The sequence below is a fragment of the Lemur catta genome, chromosome 13 (assembly GCF_020740605.2).
Source record: "Lemur catta isolate mLemCat1 chromosome 13, mLemCat1.pri, whole genome shotgun sequence".
Lineage (NCBI taxonomy): Eukaryota > Metazoa > Chordata > Mammalia > Primates > Lemuridae > Lemur > Lemur catta.
In genome coordinates, this window is record NC_059140.1 from 72577739 (window position 1) to 72600412 (window position 22674).

The following is a 22674-nucleotide window of genomic DNA, read 5'->3' on the forward strand; positions in this document are numbered from 1 at the left end:
AATTATAAAAGCACCATTTCAGTGTCTTCATTGATTTTTAGATACATTAGTTAAATCGAGGATATATCAATTATTTTTATAGTAATTCACACTAGAACATTCCAAATTTTTTATCAGTTTTAGAAATAATTTGAGTTATAAACATATCAATATTTGTATTTCAATTAGGAGCAAGGATAAAAGTTATAGTGTCTGGTGCACACTGTTCACTGTGTCAGAGGTAATTAATGCAGTGGCATAGTCAGAATTTGACAGACTCTTGAGAAAAGGCCAGCTGAAAAGATGAGATAAATAAGTTTGGAGATAATCACTTTTACAAATGAAAGCACTGGGTACTTTTTTTTTTTTTTTTTTGGAGACAGGGTCCTGCTCTATTGCCTACACTAGGAAGCACAGGCATCTTCACAGCTCACTGCAACCTCAAACTCCTGGGCTCAAGCAATCCTCTACCTCAGCCTCCCAAATATCTGGGACTGTGTGCTACCACACCTGGCTAATTTTTATATTTTTTGTAGAGACACGGCTATGGTGCTCAGGCTGGTCTCAAACTCCTAGCCTCAATCATCCTCCCTGGACCTCCCAAAATACTAAGATTACAGGTGTGAGCAATCACTCTCTGCACACTGTGTGCACTGTAAATGGCATGGTGGGGTTGGGAGTGGCTCAGGGGAAGAGGATTGAGTAAAACAAGGGAAACTGAGGAGATGCAAAAGGAAATTGTAAAAATTCTGGCATCTTCCAAAGGGCAACATTAAAGTGTTGAAACAATTTTATCCTTAATTCTAGTCATTTCTGATTTACTGATTTTTAACAAGTAAAGTGAAGAACAGAAAATACTTCATAATCATTGAAATATATAGTATACTTTGTATTACAGCACCCTCTATCACATGATTATGTACAGAATCATTCATATTAACCAGTTGCTTTAAGGTGTGAATATTCAGTTATGTAGCTCTTTCCTGGATTTAGGACTTAGTTTATTACTTCCCAACCACGGGGGTTACAAAAATTCTAGTTTGTCCAGTTTTAGTATCATCAGTATAACTTAGTACTATCTTTCCTTCAACAGCAGAGAACGTTATTGACAAAGCAATCCTGAACTCTAAATTATTCCAGGTGTGGTCCTGCATCAACAGCATCAGTATCACCTGAGAACTTAACAGACCTATAATTATCTAACTCTACCCCAAGACCTTCCCTCTCAAAGTCTGGGGTTGACGCTCAACAATCTGTGTTCTAATAAGCCTCCGGAGAATTTTGAGACTTGCTCAAATTTGAGAACCGCTGCTATAGGAGAAATGCCCAATGGAGCAGTCAAGTTAATATGTACTAATATCTGAATACTAAGAGAAATTTCACTAAGTTTCACTATGTATTTTGATACCCAAAACACAATTCCAATAAAACACTGAAAACAGTACTTAATATTGTTAGGCCTACAAGCCACCAGGAAAATCTAAGTTTACAAGCAAGAACTCGTTATTAAAGTAAAATTTATGTCCATTTTACTAATTTGTAGGGGAATCATTTTTCTATTATCTAACACAAATATGCCATGCAAACACACCTATATTTAGTCTGAGCATTTCTGAGGCCCCCTTTACGAATTTTTAGCTTGTTTTAAAGCAAATTACCTACTAAGTTCCTGCTTCTCAATGGGTTCCTAACACGTGTACTGCAGGCTTTTACACTACTTTTATCGGTGAAAGGAAACAAAAAGCTTTTGCAGCAGGGGCCAATCTAAGTCACAAAGCCTGTACCATCTTTCTACTAAGCGAGAAAGGGAGGCTCCCAGTCCCCACAGACTAAAGAGTCGACGCGGGGATGACTCGGAGTGGCCCAGGAAGAAGGCATATAAGAGGTAACCGTTTTGCCCGGGCCTAAAACCAGAAAAAGAACGCGCTTGCCCCTCCATTTTGAGTTTATAAAGCTCCTTGTATGAGCAGCTTCCGCTTCAGAGTCACCGCAAAGTACCGCCCGCGCGGGAACTGGGCTGGGCGGAGACTCGGGTCCCCCCCCACCCACCTCGAGGGCGGGAGAATGGAAAGCCGGGGCCGCGATTTCTCTGGAAGGTTCGGAAAGAAGAGCGCGCGCCCCCTTCGTGGGCGACGTGAGACTCGGCACCAGATGGCGCTGTCGCACCGAGAGCCAGAGCCCGGGCCACTGGGGAGAAGGGAAGAGGCGTAACCGGATCCTTTCCTCCGCGCCCGTTGCCGGAAATGCGCGCCCGCCCCATCCTCTGGTCCCGGATATTAAGCCTTCTGGAGTGCTCCCGCGTGAGGGCGGGGCTCGAACCGGAACCGAGCGGCGACCGTCCAGCTTCGGGGCGGAAGCCCCGGGCGGCGCCTGCGGGCGCTGGTTGCTGTGCGCGCACCCTGTCTGGGCGGGAGCGCGGGAGTGGGTGGGGCTTCACGAAGCGCTTGCGCACGTTGCGGACGTAGGCACGCCGGCGTGTACGTCTGTCTCCATCTTTGGACGTGAGCTGTCCCGGCAAGGCGGAAATGGTGCCGTGATGGGTTTTGTCTTAACTCCCGCCCACAGGGTTTGGGTTTCTGGCTGTGCGTCAGTTTCTTGGAAATCTTTGTGGAAAGTTAATGGTATATGAGGTAAAAGCTCGAGCTGTATTTTCCTCTTAGTCGTAAGCGATGCAAATGCATGCTGGGCGCGGTCCCAGCGCTGGCGTGGACCCAGCCTTTCTAAGTCTTTCAGAACCCGCTTGGTCCACCAGGTCTGTTTCTGTCAGGCAGTCAGACAGACTGTTTGTGTGGAACCGGCAACATTTTATATTATTTAAGGAAGCGTGTCTTCCGGGTTTTTGTTTTTAACAGTGATTCTTTTGACTTTTTATTTTTGTCAGAATACACAATTTTATTTTCTGCGTTTTGTGGTGTGGCCTTAGTCTTTTAAAAATTTTAACGGAAGGTCGCCTGCCCAAATGTGTCCCAAAGGACAATTTTGTGCCTTCTTTACTTTTACAAGATAGAGGAAAATCACTTTTACTAGATGCACCGTAGTAACTTGTGAAAGTGCATTAGCTTTGTTTTGTTTTTAGATACGGCATGGAAACAACCAAGTATGTTGCAAAAATAAATTGTGTCAGTCTGTATCCACACTTTAATTTTAGAGTAATTCTAAAATTGTCAGCTACACAAGGTGGTCAGTTCTCCCAGAAAATTTCTTCAGCCTTTGTTAACACTTTTATCTTTGGATTTCAGAGCTCTTTGCAGTCTGTGGCTTATATAAAAACAGTACTTGTGAAAGCCAAAGGGAAAGGAATAGAGACTTTTAAGCAGATATTCTGAGAGAAACAGCAGTGGACCGGGGAATACAAGAAAGATTGTCAGGAGTAGCCAAGTAAGAACATTTTACTGTTTTTTGCTAAAACCTTTTGATGGTCTTGGTAGTAGATGTTGTAATGAAAGCTGTGGCTTGAGGATTACCATGGCATATATTTATGTAAAAGCTAAGGGGGAAATGTGGGCAATAATGCAGTATCATTAAAGACTGGTCAGAAATAGGGCAAGAAGGTGGCAAGATATTAGAAAACATGTGAAAACGGTTAGAGCTAAAGCCGCAATAGATCTGGAAAGAGGCTGATTTGGAAAACGGGGCAAAATGGTTTTTAGACCTCAAAATGAACGTGCGGAATAAGGAATAAGTTTATTTCATCATTAGATATTTCGGCGTTGGCTAGATCCCTTTTAGTTGCTTGCTTTAACTTTTCTGTACGTCTCCATCTTCCCTATACATCCTATACAACCAACCTTATATTGGGAGATTGCTTCATTTTGCTACCATTGTACTAGTAAGTTACACTAACGTTGCTCTTCACAGTTTAAAGACTAATATATGTATTCAGAAGTAGTGGCGTTTAAATCAGTCCTCTCTGCAAATGTCCTCAACTGTTATCCCTGACTTCTAGCACTCACCTGGCAAAACCCAAACCATGGATGAATGCCTGCATGCATTTATGTTTTCTGTGCTTGCCCCCAGCAGGTTAACAATTGGTGAACTAGTTGTGATCTGGCACCTAAATTGGCTCTGCACATTAATCAGCCCTCTTACTCCTTGTCTCTAGTTTGCTCTCTCCCTCTATAAGTCATATATTTCATTCTTGCCTCTCCTCAATCACCAACTTTCTTTTCAACTGTAAGCCAAGAATTCTCTCATGTTCCCATCATCTACTACCTCATCTGCACTCTTTAAACATCTTGCCTCTGTAGTAGTCCCCTTATCCATGTTTTCAAATATCCTCGGTCACTGAGGGCCAAAAATATTAGATGGAAAATTCCAGAAATAATTCATAAGTTTTAAATTGGTGGTAATTCTGAGTAGTGTCATTAAATCTCATGTTATCCCACCCGGCACGTGAATCATCCCTTTCCCCAGTGCGTGCTGCTATGTCTCAGTAACCAGATTAATATTGGCAGTATTGCAGTGCTTTGGTTCAAGTAACCTTTATTTTTCTTAATGGCCCCAAAGTGCAAGAGTAGTGATGCTGGCAATTTGGATATGCCAAAAAGAAGCCTTAAAGTGCTTTAAGTGAAAAGATGAAAGTTTTCAACTTAAGGAATTAAGCTGAGGTCAGTCACTAAGATCTGTGGTAAAAAAGAATCTGCTATCCCCGTCTTGTATTTTCCTGGATAGACCTGAAACCCATTCTACTACGTGAAGTATCCCAAGAATGGAAAAATAAGCACCACATGTACTCACTATCAAATTGGTTCCACAGATCAACTCCTAAGTGCACATATAGGAATAACATTTATCCGACGTCGGGCAGATGGGAGGGGGGAGGAGGAGATGAGTGTATACATACATAATGAGTGCCATGCGCACCATGGAGGGGTGGGTGGACATGCTTGAAGGTCCTCGGACGGATGGGAGGGGCAATATTCCTAACCTAAATAAACATTCGTACCTCCATAATATGCTGAACTAAAAAAAAAAAAAAAAAGAATCTGCTATCCGTGAAATTGCGAAGAAGGAAAAAGAAGTTTGTGCATAGTATGTATTGGTTCTGGTGCTGAGGTTTCAGGCTTCCACTGGGGATCTTGGGACATAACCCTAGAGGATGAGGGGGAGCTAGTATAGTTTAAAAGGATGATGACCCTTTGTATCAAATGCCTACACTTGGTATTCTCAGTCTTTGGGTTTAGCTATTGATTAGGTATATGGTGTTATCTCATTTTTGTGAAGTCTCTTCAAAACTTTTGCCCGTTTTTAAACCAAGTTATTTGCTTATAATTGAGTTGTAGGAATTATTTGCATATTAATGTATACACTGTTTTTGGCAGAAAAAAAGTGTATATGTTGGGACTATTTTTCTCCCAGTTTGTGGTCTGCCTTTTTCTTAATAGTATATTTTGAAGAGTAGCTTTTATAAGTTGTATTTTTCTAGGAATTTGTACAAATTATCTAAACATTCAAGTTCATTAGCATTCAAGTTCATAAGCATAAAGCTGCTCATAAAATTCTGTTTTCTTTTTAATCACAGTATGTTTTATTTGTGTTTATGATCCATTTAAAGTAATTTTTGTATGGTATAGTAATAGGAGTTGATATTCATATTTTTCAAAATGAGAATCTAGTTGTTCTTAGCATTTGTTGAAAAGATTATCCTTTCCTTCACTGAAGTATCTTGGAACCTCTGTCAAAAATCAAATGATTTTCTGAATTTCCATTCTGTTCAGTTCCATTAATAAATATATGTCTATTCTTAAGCCAGCGCCACACTATTGATTATTGTAGTTTTATAAATCCTAAAATCATGTAGTGAAAAACGTCCAACTTTCTTTTTTTCTCAAAATTATTTTGGCCATTCTAAGTCCTTTACATTTTAATATAAATTTTAGAATTGGCATTTCAATTTCTAAAACAGCCTGCTGGGATTTTGAATGGGATTCTGTTAAATTTATTCATCAGTGTGGAGAGAATTGACTTCTTAAAAATATTGAGTTTCAATCTATGAACGTGGCATACATCTCCATTTATTTTGGCCTTTAATTTGTGTTTCTAATTTTAATCATACAGGTCTTGCCACATACATTGTTGAATTTATTCCAAAGTATTTCATGGCTTTTATTTTATAACACAAATGCATTTCTTAGTTTAAATTTTCAGTTATTTGTTGAGTCATTGTATTTTTCACTTCTAGAATTTCATTTGATTCTTATTTGTAGGTTGTACTTCTCCAGTGAAATTCTGTAGTTTGTGCCTGATAATTCTAATATTTGGATCATCTGTGGATCTTGTTTCTGTTGTCTGTTTCCTTATTCTTATTCCTGTTTTCTGGTATGTCCAGGAATTCTTAATAGAATGTTGTCTTTGTTTATGAAATATATATATATATAGGTTCTGAGCAATGTTTTTACTTTGTATTTACTTTTGCTTCTTTTAGGAAGCTAGGTTAAGGGTAGGGCACCTTAATCTAATATGGGATTGAAATGATTTCAAACTGGTTTTTCGTCTTTGTTAGGTCTGGTCTTTTTCAGGTTCATTCTTACTCCTCGGGTGGCCCTTTTTATGTCCCAACTAAAAGCCTGAGGTGTTTTCAAAGGCATTCCCTCCTTGGTGGGCCCTGAACTCACATTTTTACTTTCTCAACCATGGTACTCCTGAAAGGTCTTCTCAGCTTCTCTGCTTCTTAGCTGCCGTTTTCTATTTGACTTCTCACTCTCTGAAACTGCTTCCAAATTTGGCAAATGAGGCAAGGGGAAAAACAGCTGGATAGGGACAGACTTCTCTGTACCCTTCTTCAGGATCTTGCTCTCTCAAGATGCCATCAAAAAGATCCTTTTTGTATTTTACCCATATTTTATAGTTCTTCACAGGATGGGTCTGATTTCTAGAAAGTCCTCTTAATTTGAGAGTCTCAATGATGCTAATATAGGTAGGACCCTTTTCTGAACCAATGTTATGCTTTTTGTCTGCAGACATCAGAAATAACCTAGAAGACACAACAGTGATGTTTTGTCTTCTAGAGGTGTTTGTGGGTACTCCTGGCAGTGATACCCCCTTGCCACAGATGGATTCCTAAAAAATGCCACTCGTTAGAGTTTGCCTAACCTCTATCTTCTGCTCCTTTTGCTGAGCCACACATGACTATACTATAGCTTTAAATTCAGTCTGTCACCTTTGGTACTCTTATTAAAATACAAGCACATGTTCTAGTCAGGCAGGAAGAAATATATCCTTTTAGTTTTTTAATGGATGCCAGTAAAGAAATATACGCTTCCCGAACAGAGAATGGATTTGATTTCTTACCATAATTTCAAGGAACAATTACATAAACCATTGCCTATGGGTCTGTATCTGTGTGCCATAGAAAGATCTGAATGACCAGGACTTAATCCCAGATCCCATACTTCCTGCATTGGTTGAATTGAGCAAGTAATTTTTCTGAGCCTCAGTTTCCTTAATTTGTCAAGTAAGAAGATGTCTACTTGCCAGGGTTGGGTTTTAAAAGGATATTGTTTGTAAAATATCTGATACATGATAGATTCTATTATTTATGACATTATTTTTGTAGAATGGCAATTTTAACTTTAGGAGGAATAGTCATAACTTGTCTACATAGCAGCAGTATTTCAGAACCAATGATATTTCCAGATCTCTGTTCAGCACATAGTTTTTATTATTCAGTGAATATTGGTTGAGCTCCCATTAAATGCTGAACTAATTGCACTAATATACAAGGATGCAAAAAAGAATGAAACAATAACCTGCCTCACAGCTATGTAAACAACTTGTCCATGTTATTGAAAACCCTAGTCAGGACTGATAGAGTTTTATCATTCCTAGTATTCAAGTTGTGGTATTTGTTCTCTTCTTGTTATTTAATGAATCCTGAAGTAGTTTTTATAACCTAAAATAAAATTTACTTATTTAATAGAATGGTCCAGGATAAAATTTAATAAAGTTTATTTAACTTAGAATAAAATTTAATATAAAGCAGCTCTAATATGAATAATAACATCTAGGAGAATTTTGTTACTAAAAAACCAATAGAACAATATAATGAGACAGTTTCACTAAGGCTGTATGACAAAATGGAAGCTGAACTCTGATCCAGTGTATTAATAATTAGTCTGACTTTTACAGAGATTTAAGAATAGGCTGTCATCAGATATCACAGAGAAGTTCTCCAGTGTGCTGGTGGAAGCAATTTCTTCTTTCTTTAAAGAAAAAACCAGGTGGTTTTATAGTTGAATGTCCATTAAAAGAGCTATCTGCCAGTTTTTCCTTTTTAACTCTGCTCTTCAGATTGTTGTAGCACAGATAAAATTGTAAACCCCTTGAATTCAAGACATTTGGCTATAGTTTTTATGTCTACTCTCATACGCATCCCTAGTATTTACCTAAGTCCTACCTTGCCAAGGGAGCAGAATAATTATGCAGTAAATAGAGACTGAGTGATTTTACAGCATTCTCTTATTCAGGAGTCTCTCCCATGATAAGAAAATATATTTCACAATCAAATATTCTATTTCCTGAGCTTGATTTTCTTTATTATTTTGTGGTTTGTTTTCAATAAGCAAATGGAGCTTGGAACACAAAAAATAAAATGCTTCCTATAGTTCTAGTCCGTAAAACAATCCAAATTATGTTACCGTATTTACATTTCCTAATTTCCTTTAAAATACATATGATGTAATGGCATGTTAAGTAATGACAATACAATTTAGTCATCTTATTCCCCATGTCTGTCTTGCCTTTACCATTTTGTTTTCCACCTTTGAGTCTTGTCTTCTCTAACTGTATCACTGGAGTTTGACAGTCATACATACTGAATTTATTTACATGCACACATGCAAAATGAAATGGCAAATCTAGAGTAGCTTTCCCATAACCCTGCTCTATTAATATCTCAAAAAATCACCAGATGCTATTATTCCACAGCATGTTGAGGACTAGCTGGGGTGTTAAGTCTGACCTCTGCATGTTCTATAAGGGATTGCTCAGTCCACTTACATTCCAGTAGTTTAAGTATAGATTTTCTGGCAGTGATCTTGCCTTTTATAATGTGCTTAGATGGAATCAGTGAAACAAATGTTCTTTTTATTTCCCTGAATGGGGTTATTGTAGAGAAATAAGAAGAAGTCATAAATAAGGGTGCAAAGTTCCCTTTATCCCCAAAACACAAATAGTCACATTTGAGGGCTGGAACATACTTACTTCAGCCTTTGTGATTAAAGGAAGAATGTAAGTTTTTTATGTCCAAAATAAAGTTCACCTTAGTGCAAAGCAACCAATATATTCTAAGAACTTTCTTCCTCTTTGGAGCAGGCCTTTGTTATATCTTTTTAATTAATATAATTAAGGGTATTTTTGGGTTTTGGTTTTTGTTTTCCCAAGACAGGATCTCACTCTGTTGCCCAACCTGGAGTGCTGTTGGCACAGTCATAGCTCAATGCAGCCTAGAACTCTTGGGCTCACGTGATCCTCTTGCCTCAGCCTCCTGAGTAGCTGGGACTACAGGCACACACCACCACACCCAGCTAATTTTTAAATTTTTTTTGTAACAACGGGGTCTCACTATAGCCCAGGTTGGTCTCAAGCTCCTGGTTTTAAGTGATCCTCCCACCTCGGTCTCCCAGAGTGCTGAGATTATAGGCGTGAGCCACCACACCCAGTGGAGTTATTTTAAAAATCAAAACAATAAACTGACATTTTTTTCCTCATCTTCTTGAAGTTTTATTTTAAAATTACTAAAAACAACTATTATCTTTCATTGATTGCCTCTGATTTTCTGTGGTAAAGCTTAAAATACAAGTTGTCTTTTACTTATGTGTATTTATTTGAAATTGTTATTGTTCAAGAATAATTTTATATAACTTTTCTAAACATCTTTTAAATCATCAGTATTAGGTTTAAATGAGGACTTGGAGCTAAAATTTCCAACTAGTGCTTTTTTACTTTTTATTTTTGGTGCATCGTATACATGTTTATGTAATAGAGAAAACCCATTTTGTCTAGAATGTGGAAAAATTATTAGAAAAGAATGGTTTCTTCTATCATCAAGAAACCAGTACATTTTAATTTTCTTTACTTTTCATCTTTGGGGCTGATGTTTTGTTTGTAATGAATAGTTTGTATGGTAAATAACCATAACTTGTAGGATAATGAAAGAATTAAGTTTTTATACAATGATGTTATAAAAGACACAATCTCTGTTCTCATGGTACTTACAGTAGACACTAAGTAACTGGATTAAGAAGAAGGTAATATATCCAAAGACCATTAAAATGTTCTATAACCATTTTGAACATTGTTTCAACCATGTATTCTGTGTATAAAGGAAATAATACTTAGGAAAAACAAAGGTTGTTTTTCTCCTAAATAACATTATACATGTTTATAAAATACAAGCACGAAAAAAATCAAGCATGAAGCTTCAAACATCTTTAAAACAATAATTACATGACTGAATTAAGTATTTGATAAGTAAGAGACCTTTTTAAAAATGTTGAATTTGAAAGTCTGTTAAATTACACTTAAAGCCAGGTAAACCATACATCTCTTTTCTGTCTTCTTCATCAACTCTTTTCCTTGTCTGTGCATAACATTCTTATACTGCTTAGAGGCAACTTTACACACAGCAGTGCATCATGCAATTGGGTCATGTGGCTCTCCTTGAACTTGAATCCCATTCTACAGAAAATATTCCCAAAATCTGATAACTCAAAATAATATGATTTTTAAAGGCCTAATGTTTCATGTTAGGAGACTTCAGGACAGAAAGAGATATTATATTGATAATAAGAAATCTGAGACTATAGAGGAAATGATAAGTACACTGGGTTAACAGCAAGAGTGATTTCAGGGTTGCCAATGGGCTTTCCTTGCCTGCCCCAAAGCATTACTATTGTGATTTCATAACACCACTTACCTACCTATGATCACTTATCAATTATTTTTGAAAAATTCTAAGCACAAAGTTCTGGCCAGTATTCTGATGAATATAAAGTAAATATAAGGTATGTCCTTCCTTTCTAGGAAACTTTGGGAGTAGTTGGAGAAAAGAAATACATTATGATGAAGTATGCAGTGTTCTTCTCTCTCAGACTGTGATAGCAAAGACAAGAATAACAACAGCCAGTGTTTGTTAAGGGCTTAGCGTGTGCCTAAAGCTTGATAAACAATCTCTCTGTTAGTCCTCACAGCATCAGGATGACTGGGGAAGTCTCTGTGGAAGAGGTGATTTGCTCAGGAGTTTGAAGATTTGACTGACATCAAATACCAGAACTTATAAACAAAGGCTTTGGTTTAAGTACACATGTGATCTAACCTTGTACTTCCTAGCCTTTTTCAATTGATATCAGCATAAATTCATTTTTGATGAATTTATATAATCATTTTACTAAATGGAAACAACTTGATAGTGTGAACAAAAAAGAGCTTTGTTTTTCCTTACTGCTGTGCAAGTCTATTCAATGGATTATTTTGTCTCCACTTTTTATGTGATTTCTCAGGTGGGTCCCATGACTTTCCAACGATTCTTCCAATCATTCTTGAATAATAAAACATCATCTGGTCACCTTTAGGCACAAGAACAGCCTCACTTACATATTCAAAGCCTTTGGACCATTTATAATCACTCAACCCCGTAATCTTACTGCTGCTGTAGGCTGAGTAGCCTACAGTGGTTGGCTTGTCCTTTGTTTTCCTATTTTGCTCTACTGATCCTGACCCAGTACCTAGTCAGCTAGCTACAACGTCTCATCCTCCAGGCTCTGAACAGGGTAGAAAGGCCTGAGGGAAAAGACCCAGGTTTACATGGTCACTCTTGTAACAATCTGGAATTAGCATTCTTGGGGCTTTGACTGATATTTAAGGTAGTTGTTCTTTAGATTCCTCTGTCTGGATCTCCAATGACAGTATTCTCAGATTGGCCTTTTTTACCAGCTGGCCACTTAGGACTTCAACCAACACTTAGCCATGGGCATCTGATGTGTTCACCCACTCTAGATTTTTTCTGCTGGGGTCCCATTGCCCCTTTAAATGGCTCTCTCCATGTCTTGGGCAAAGTAGTCCATTGAAGCAATTATTTGGGTGTTCTCTTTATCTGGAAGGTATCCATCTGGTCCACAAGAACCACTTCCCTGACACAGCTGTGTGTAGAAGTACAGTAACCTCCTAACATGACCACTGCTACACCTTTACATTCCTCATGTCTTGAGTCAGACACTAGATATGAATCAGACTAGTTCATAATTCCAGGAGATACAAATAAACAATTGCTCAGAACAACTTTTTTGGTACCTAAATGCATAAATTTCTTTCCTGTTTTCATGAAAAGACTTTTATACACACTATCGCAGGCCTATTAACAACTTAAAAATGAAAGTTAAAGCTTTAAAACTTTCAGAAGAAAATAAGCAGAATGCTTTTATGTCCTCAAGATAGAAGAATTTCTTAAAAACAAGGCATAAAAGAAGAAAACTAAATCAAAGGGCCAAAAGAAATGTTAAAAATTACAGTTCACGAAATCTTTTCTAAAACAATAGGCTCGAAGTTACATATTGAAAGAGTTCATTATAAACCCAAAAATACCAACCTGGAATTACTAATACCAAGACATTCTAGTACAATTACTGGATTTTAATAAAAAATAAAATATCCTTTGGATATGTAATGGAGAAAAGAGCACATGATTTATAAGGGATTATAATTAAATATCAGACTTTTCAATAGCAACACTTCGTGCTAAAAGAAAATAAGTTAACATATTTAAGATTCTTAAGTGAAAAAAGTATGAGCCAAACATTTGGTATCCAGTAAAACTTACTTTGCAGCACAAAGACTCATGAGCCCATTCTGAAGAATCTGCTAGAAAATGAGCTTCAGGTAACCAAGTAACCAGAGTAACACCACTGTAAGGACTGATGCTGAACTGTACATATAGACTCCTTAGCAGACAATGACTAAATGAAGGCTAAGAGGACGAGAGAATAGTATATAATGGCTAAAAAATATGGGGGACAGAGGGAGAATGGAGACAGCATATGCAGAACTTTAGTGTTTTCATTACTCATATTGTTGGCAGTATTAGGATTATTTTGAGACTGTTAAGTGTGTAATATGAGATAAAAACAAATGAGTAATTATGGGATATTCTAATTCTGTCATAACCTGTGTCCTTGATAACCAACATTGTGAGTAGATTAAAGGTTAAGTAAAATTTTATACTCTTAAATCTGAATTGGATGTATCAATATGAGCTCATGGGGTCTCTCTCTATCTGTCTCCATTGAAAACACCTAGGAACAATGACCAACCCACTGGTAATGACTGTCCCTATCCCTATGGCCCAGATTGTGTTCTTAAAGTTCCTCATTTAAAGAAACCAGGGCTTTTAGGAGAGATTTCTAATCCTAGACTTAAGGAAGGAAATGTACAAGATGAACCTAGAATAGCTTGTCATACCATGGCAAAGAAGCTATCAAACACTACTAAGTTTTCAGGAGCCAAGCTGAAAAGGCCTTCACTAGCCAAAAATAGGATTATTTGAATTTCAGTCCTAAGAATAGTTGCAATGGATTGAAATCTGTCAAATATATTTAAATCCATGGTTCATAATGATATTTTTAAAAAAGAGCTGATCACTTTTTGAGGATGATAGAGAACCAATTTATCATCTTGAAAACTAATAAATGAAGTAAAAGAATCAAGTATTTATTATGCTTACCTATATGAACTGTAACACTGGGTAACCAAATAATAAATGGGGGAAATATCTCTGTATAAACATATTCCAACTCATAAATGAAACTATCATTGTGTCACAGCCACTAATGAATTAATACATACAGATATTTAGCTTTAATAGCTGCTAATACCATTAAAAACAGTGACAGACATTCTGTACCTCTTTATGGAAGCACACAACACTACCTATAGTCATTCCAAATGGATTCAGCCCAGCTCTTACTTAGCTGCTGACTTTCAGAAAAACGGAAGACAGAGGAACAAGTTGAAATGCACTATTAAGCATGCAATTTGCAAAATTCAGACTAAAAACTCTTGGGATTTTCAACAGATAAACTGTAACAAAATTAAGGTATAGATTAAAGGAGATTTAAAAGACATATCAAAAAATTATAATGGGGCAAGACCATAGCATCTAATGATGCACATTTGAGTGATAAAATGATGAAAAATGCAAGGAAATAATTGCTGTAAAAATATAATGATTACTTATGGGGGAAAATGGGAGATTGCAATTGGTATGGGGCATATGGAGGGATGTGAGTGGGGAGAATTCTGGCAAAGTTTGACTTCTTGAACTGGTGGTGGTTAAAAAGTTGTTCACTTTAGAGTAATTTATTAGTTTGGTGCAAAAGTAATTGCAGTTTAGCATTGTTGCAATTTGCTGCTTGATGTTGGAATACATTATTGAATGTGGTTATAATATATATCATTTTAATGCACACTTCTCACTTTATGTTTTTTGGCTAATGACTTATTACTTGCTATTTATATTTATTTTAGACTATGGCAATGATGTTAGACAAAAAGCAAATCTGAGTGATATTCGAGTTCAAAATGGGTTGTAAAGCATCAGAGACAACTCACAACAGCAACAACACATTTGGTCCAGGAACTGCTGATGAACATACAGTGCAGTAGTGGTTCAAGAAGTTTTGCAAAGCAGATGAGAGCCTTGAAGATGAGGAGTGTAGTGGCTGGCCATCAGAAGTTGGCAAGGACCAATTGAGAGCAATCATTAAAGCTGATCCTCTTACAGCTACACAAGAAGTTGCCAAAGAACTCAACTTTGACCATTCTATGGTCATTTGCCATTTGAAGCAAATTGGAAAGGTGAAAAAGTTTGATAAGTGGGTGCCTCGTGAGCTGACTGAAAAATCAAAAAATAGTGGTTTTATTTTTTTATTATTATTTTTTTTTGAGACAGAGTCTCGCTCTGTTGCTTGGGCTAGAGTGAGTGCCGTGGCGTCAGCCTAGCTCACAGCAACCTCAAACTTGGGCTTAAATGATCCCACTGCCTCAGCCTCCCGAGTAGCTGGGACTACAGGCATGCGCCACCGTGCCTGGCTAATTTTTTTCTATATATATTTTTAGTTGGCCAGATAATTTCTTTCTATTTTTAGTAGAGACGGGGTCTCGCTTTTGCTCAGGCTGATCTCGAACTCCTGACCTCAAGTGATCCACCCACCTTGGCCTCCCAGAGTGCTAGGATTCCAGGCGTGAGCCACTGCGCCCGGCCAAAATAGTGGTTTTAAAGTGTCATGTTCTATTATTGTACACAACAACAAACCATTTCTCGATCAGATTATGACGTGCAACGAAAAATGGATTGTATATTACAACCAGCGATGACCAACTCAGTGGTAGGACCAAGAAGAAGCTCCAAAGCACTTCCCAAAGCCAAACTTGTACCAAAAAAGGTCATGGTCACTGTTTGGTGGTCTGCTGCCAGTCTGATCCACTATAGCTTTCTGAATCCTGGTGAAACCATTACATCTGAAAAGTATGCTCAGCAAATTGATGAGATGCTCTGAAAATTCCAACGCCTGCAGCTGGCATTGGTCAACCAAAAGGGCCCAATTCTTCACAACAACGCCCGACCTCATGTTGCACAAACAATGCTTCAAAAGTTGAATGAATTGGGCTACGAAGTTTTGCCTCATCGACCATATTCACCTGCCCTCTCACCAACCAACTACTACTTCTTCAAGCATTTCAACAACTTTTTTCAGGGAAAGCACTTCTGCAACCAGCAGGATGCAGAAAATGCTTTCCAAGAGTTCATGGAATCCCGAAGCATGGTTACTTATGCTGTAGAAATAAACTTATTTCTCACTGGCAAAAATGTATTGATTGTAATGGATCCTACTTTGATTAATAAAGATGTATTTGAGCCTAGTTACAATGATTTAAAATTCACAGTCTGCAACTGCAATTACTTTTGCGCCAACCTACTATTAAGCCATGCATCCAGATTGTGTGCTTTTCTCTATTTCTTCTTTATTTCACAATAAAAACAATACTTTGAAAGAGCAGTCACAAAAAAAAAATGCAGAGGCAAGGTATAAAGTTAAGCTCAAATTTAAAATGTTAGGAAATTGGTGACTTGTGCATATTTATAACTGTTTGATATTTATGTAGGCTTTCTATCCTTTTTATCAGTTGTAAAATACAACAATATAAAAATCCACAGGGTTCCCATTACCTATAGCATAAAGTCAAACTCCTTAATATGTGGCTTCTTATCTGGGGGTCCCCATTTACCTCCTATACATCATTAGCTGCCAGTATTCCCTAGGTACCATGAGACAGAGTCAGATAAAAATCATCACTGTTCTTTGAACATGCTGTGTTCCTTTTGCACTTTTCATGTCCTTGGGATTCCCTTCCCCTGAAATACTATGATTCCTCCTGCAAAACTTAATTTAAAGGTTACCACCTCTATGAACACTTCCTTTTCCCTTAGGCAGAATTATTTGCTCTTTTGTGTATGCTCCCATATCATTTTGTACATACTTTGACTTACATCCTTGAAATATTACTATTTGTCTACATGACTCTCCCTAGATTAGATGTAATCCGGAAAATATATTGTATTTATTTTTGTTTTCCCAGTGCTCAGAGAATGCTTGGCATATGAATGATGATGGGCTGGATAAATGAATGAATGAGAAGAGACAAAAATTGAGGGCTCCAATGGTACACTTTGCCTAAGAAAACCATTGGGTGCAGGGAAAGATACAGATACCTACATCAACTGTGTACAAGTGAAAAATAAAGGCGTAAAACTAACAAAAGCCTATTCTGTATGTAACTATTTTAGGTAGAACTGGACATCATCATGATTCTTCTGTGTTCTCACATCTCTTATTTTATTCCATTAGTTCTGTATTCATCTTCAGTGGATCACATCATGGGATTTGGAAGAGGTGTTTGGGTTCTTTCATCAGCATGGCACTAACTTTCTTCTTAATCTGTTATGAGTCTCTGATGCCTTTTATTTTGGAGTACTCAACCCATTGGAAAAGGGTATAGTCATAACTCTCATAGAGTATATAACACAATTAGATCTCTGGCTTCCTGAAGCCCTGGAAATATCTTGGGTTAAATATGGGCCAAAAAATAAAACAGGAAGTAATAAATAAAACTCAATAAGATCTATTAATATCACCATTTTATTCCAATGACACGGCAGAGATGTTGAGAGGTTAAGTAACTTGCTGAAGTCACGCAGACAGTAAGTAGAGGAATTGTGATATGAATTTAGGCTGCAGCCCCTTTCCACTACACTAAATGTAAGCACTAAGTAAATGATAGTTATTGTGATGGAGAAGAGAAATCTTGTGTCCAGCAATAAGAAATATGAAACCCTGGAAGGCCTTTTATTTCTCAGATCTGGAATCAAGTGGTGTTTTTCTTAGTCATTTATCAGGATAGGTAAATTAGTGTCAGTTACAGGAAGAAATAAGATTAGAAACATTGTCAAAGATAAAATCAATACAAATTATTTTAGCTAAGCTTGGGAAAACTTTCACATGTGCTTAAGTTTCTTTTTCATGTTTTTAGTGTTCTCCGAAGGTTAATTACACAAACTTCTTTTTTAAGATAGAGCACAATCTACCACACAAAAAATAAATGGCAAGGACAACTTTCAGTCTATGCTACGTGCTGACATTTAGTTCACTTATATTTGGGACCAAGCACTAATGTTACATTATGGATATTGGATATTAATGGTCAGTTAACTGAATATTAATAGTATTACAAAGGTTTTAAAATATGGATATTGCTTTGTAAATGCTGTGGTTTCCTCTAGAAAATTAAGTGTAATGGTCTTCAATTTCCAAATCAGTTAATTAGTAAGATTCTTCTTTGTAAATCAGGAAATTGAAACATGTCAGGCTATAATTTTAAATATTATATGAAAATTAAAATTGTATAATTATTTTAGAAATGTCCTAGATTTTTTAAATAAAGAGAGTATGTGCCTATATTTTCATTTTTTTTCCTGTTATTCTGAAAATAGGAGAATGAGTAAAGAAATTTGCTCTTTATCTCTCTTGGTGTGGGCAGTCAACCACCTGATTCTTTGGTATGTTTGCATATATGTAAACATCTTAACTTAGAAAATTTTTCCTAAACTGTCTTTTTTAGGCAAATATTAGGAAGGAAACTTTATTGTTTATTGGTTTCCTGTAATTTATAATTGATTTCCTGTCATGGCTCAGTTGTATATAGTAGAAAATATTCAATTATGCTTATTACTTCATTGAAGTTGACTATTGTAGGGCTGATACCTATTTATAGCACCCTTAGAGAATGACTATAAGGATAGCATTTTTAATATATATATATATGTATATATATTTTTGGGGTCTGGGAGAAGAACAAATGAAGAGGCATTGTTTGAATAATATGTGAACTACAGAAACTAAGTAATGGATAAAGACCCATAAAAAAGTTGGAAAAATCAGAGATCATATCCCAAGAAGCAATGAAGTCTCAGGGAAAATTTTTATTCAGTTATTTTGCAATACAAAGACATTAAATAAGCCCTTAAAACTGTATATTTAAAATGGTCTAGTTTTAGAAGACACTAGAATATAAGAGAAAAATTCCACTAAGTAACAAAACTTAATAAAATATTTTTTCTGGTTGTGTCACTTTTTTTTGCCAAAGAAGAAAACAGTTCTCTTCCTTTTGACCACCAGGGCTTCCCATTTGTCATCGTTCTAATAAAACACTTCAAATAGTTGTCATTATTTAAAACTCACACCATGTGATCCTCAGAACAGCCCAGAGGTAGAACAAGTATTGTCTTTGTGTTCTCTATTTTTACAGATTCATTATTCTTTTATCGACTTACCTGTCATGTACTAACATCATAATAGCTAACATTAATTCATCACTTATTATGTGCCAGACACTTTTTAAAGTGCTTCACATGTATTAACTCCCTACAATACAGGAAGTACAAAGCATTATCACTTCTAGTTTTACACATGAGGCAACTGAAGTGTACAGAGAGGTGAAGTAATTGGTTCATGGTCACACAGCTAGTAAGTGGCAGAGCCTGACTTTGAACCCAGTGTTCTAGCTCCAGAGCTGGCATTCTTACCCACTCTTGCTCTCTTGGGATGGTAGCTGTTAAAGTCAACTAAAACTTACAGTCTTAGGAAAGAGACAGGCAGAGAAAGCCATAGAAACAAGCAATTACTTTCTTATTTAGCAAAAATTTATTGAGTGTTCACTCTGTTTCAGACAGTGCTGAGTGCTTGGTGGTAAATTAAACTTTGTCTTTACCCTTATAGAGCTTACAATTTAATGTACTAGCTGATCATCAAAAAAATAATAATGTGAAACAAATGTTTTGATAGAGGGGGTGCAGAAATCCACAGAAACCTCTACCAGGAGTGATAGAAGGCTTCCCTGAGGCAGGGATGATTAGGCTGAGATGATGTATCTTAGTGTTGACTCTGTTAAATCTAAAACCTAGGCTCTTTCCACTAAACAACATAAATAAAATTAGAAACAAGAGGGCAATAATATAAAATATAATATGATTTTAGAAGTGTAAGAGTCTACATAGTTCTGCTAATAAATTTGGAAGATAATATTATATTTAAATACATTTCGTTAAAATTCACTCTGGAGTTACATATCAGAATAGCATAAAAACCAATGGGAGAAATTAATTATCAAAAAATCAGCTCCCCTTGAGGGCCAGTTTTGCCCTCAAATTTTTTGAAATTTTCAAAGAATGAAAAATTCTTGTGCTATATTAATTTTCTATATCTTATTTGTAAAGATGCATAGCTTCTATATTTATTTTATGAAACTAATAGCTTCTCCATAGGAAAACTTAACAGAGGATATAAATGCATATAGATGCAAAAATACCAAAGAAAACACCAGCTAACCAAGTTCAGTGAGACCAAAAGGAATTGCTTATCACACCAAGCACAGTTGATATCACAAATATAAGGATGGTTTAATAATTGTAATGATTCCAATAATAATTATAAATCTATTACTGTAATTCATGGATAAGTCCAATTATCTAAAGGGAATTTGGTAAATTCTAATATTCATATTAATAAATAATCTTTAAGACTAGAAGGGTACTTTGATAATATAATACAGGAATGCATGGCTGTTTAGCATTATAAGATTAATGTAGTTTATAAATTAAGAAAAATCTGATCACCTTATAGAGAAAAATCAGTAAAATTTAACATCTTTTCATTTTAAAAATTTTGATCAAGAAATGGAACTACATGATGAAAAACAAAAATAAAAAATTGTATCATACTTAAATGGAGAAATATTGAAAGCATTCTCCTTAAAACCAAAAATAAGATCAGGATGTACTCTCTGACCACCTCTAGTCAAGATAGGCTGGAGGTCCTGCGCAGTGTAACAAGGAAAATGAAAGAAAGAAAAGTACAAGGAATAGCAATGAAACAAAACTGTCATTAGTCACATATGTAAGATTACAAAGACAACTTCAAAAGAAAAACATTTTTTAGTGTATATATTTAAAATTAATAAAATATTTAAAATAATAAAATTAATAAGAGGGCTTACAAATACTTATGGATACATCAATTAAGACAATCAGTTGAATTTCTATATACTAGCAACAGAACATAAAAAAATGCAGTTTTTAAAAAGGATACTAGTTATAACAGCATCAAAAGCATAAAGCACCTTACCATATTTTCAGTAAGTACTGTAAGTGATTGCGCCTGTGCCATGGGTGTCTTAGAAAGCTTCTGGGTCATAATGGTCAATTTTTCCTGCTGATTCAGCGCTATTTTCCAATCTCTACATGTATCTATAATCTGTAGGACTAATGATAAGCCTGTTAACCAGTTGAATGAGGGTCTACTATGGAAAAACTCTTGCTGGGATTTACACAGGAGAGTCATGGAAGTGGGGGTGGGTCAGGAACAAAGATATGCTGGAGCAGAGAAATCACTGAGAAGAATCAGGAGATCTAGCTTTCGCTTGCTGAGTCTTCCTGGTCAAGCAACTTATCCTCCTTAGGAATTCTTTCATAAAATAAGACCAACAAAACCTCACAGAGTTGCTGAGAAGAAAAGAATTAGCTAATATTCATGAGAATATCATACACAGGATCTTGTGTCTAGAGAATAGATTTTGTGTTCTCACCACAAAAAATTGATAAGTATGTGTGGTAATACATGTGTTAATTAGCTTGATTTAACCATTTCGTAATGTACACATATTTAAAACATTATATTGTACACCATAAATATAAATCATTTTCTCAATTAAAAAATAAATGTTAATAAATAGATACAACCCCTTTGGTTTTGATTTTTAAAAAGTTTTGTAATATGTCAGATTTTTTTAAAAACAACATTCAGATGGACTGGTTTTTCATCACAACATGAGGAAGTCTATAAAGAAAACATATATATCTATTTTTACAAAATTGGGAAAAAATGCTTTTGCTGTTAATGCAAAATGGTAAGTCCATTGTGCTAGGTAGAACCATGGCTGTATGCACTTCAATATGCCAATTCTATGCTAACATAGTACTATATTCTACCTTGGTAGTTTAAAATTACTTTTACTTTTAAACTTATATTGACAACAAGTTTTCATCCTTTACTACAGCTGATCTCACTAAGCAAAAATGCCTTTGGAAAAATTATTCATATTTAAGAATATTCTTACATTTTTATATTAATTTTCAAAAGCATTGGGGTTTTAAAATGTATTCTATATTGATGTAGCAGTAATTAATTGACTTGAATTATTATTGCCTAAGAGTTGTTCTTTGTATGTGGAAAAAACCTGTTCAAAAAATCTTTATACAGGATTCTATGAACCTGCAGAACAATCTTTAAAAAAAATCATCAGAAGAAAGGAATTTGTAGAAATAAAACCGGAAACCACCAGAATCTTGATGGTGTGCTAAACCAAATGTCAACTGGAGCTCCACCAAAATCTAAAGTAAGTAGCTTTATTACGGACTACCATGGTGTGAGCATCCTGCCTCATGAATACAGTGCTATTCGCCAAGATAAAGACAGCACTACACTCACACATTTTCTGTTTTTCTTGTTTGTTTTTTTAAACTTAACATAAAGATGGACTGGTTTTTCATTACAACATGACAAAGTCTATAAAGAAAACATATATATCTGTTCAGTTTTACAAAATTGGGGAAAAATACTTTTGCTGTTAATGGAAAATGGTTAGTCCATTGTGGTAGGTAGAACCATGGCTGCGGATTGTGTGCACTTCAATTAATTTCTCTACTGTTAATAAAAATTTATGCTGTAGTTGCAAATTTCCTTGAACCATTTTGATAAAATCATCCTATTGGGATAGTCTGTTTCCCACTATCCAGAGATCCAGAAAAGAGGCATAAGAGTGAGGAACACATCCACAAAACATCAGCTACTAACATTAAATACACTTCGAGTATTAATAATTGCCTTTGTTCTATCACACTTTAAAAAAAATACTCAGTATTTTTTGTTATTGTTGTTGCATTTTTGGTATATTTAATGAAGAAAAATTGACAAGCCTTTCTTACAGATATTTTACAACTTTTAATCACATTTATAACTTGTTTTTGAATCTTTTAAATTCTTTTTCACTTTTCAAAATAGAATCTGAAAGTACATCTTTCTAATTCCTGGC

At 35.8% G+C, this 22674-nt stretch overlaps 1 long non-coding RNA gene across 1 annotated transcript; it reads left to right on the top strand.

The window, feature by feature from the left end:
- Positions 1-2427: 2427 nt before the first annotated feature.
- LOC123649519 lies at positions 2428-22017 on the top strand. The gene is made up of 3 exons (XR_006739030.1): positions 2428-2609; positions 3219-3357; positions 21843-22017. It is a non-coding gene; the product is annotated as an uncharacterized LOC123649519 (long non-coding RNA).
- Positions 22018-22674: the final 657 nt, after the last annotated feature.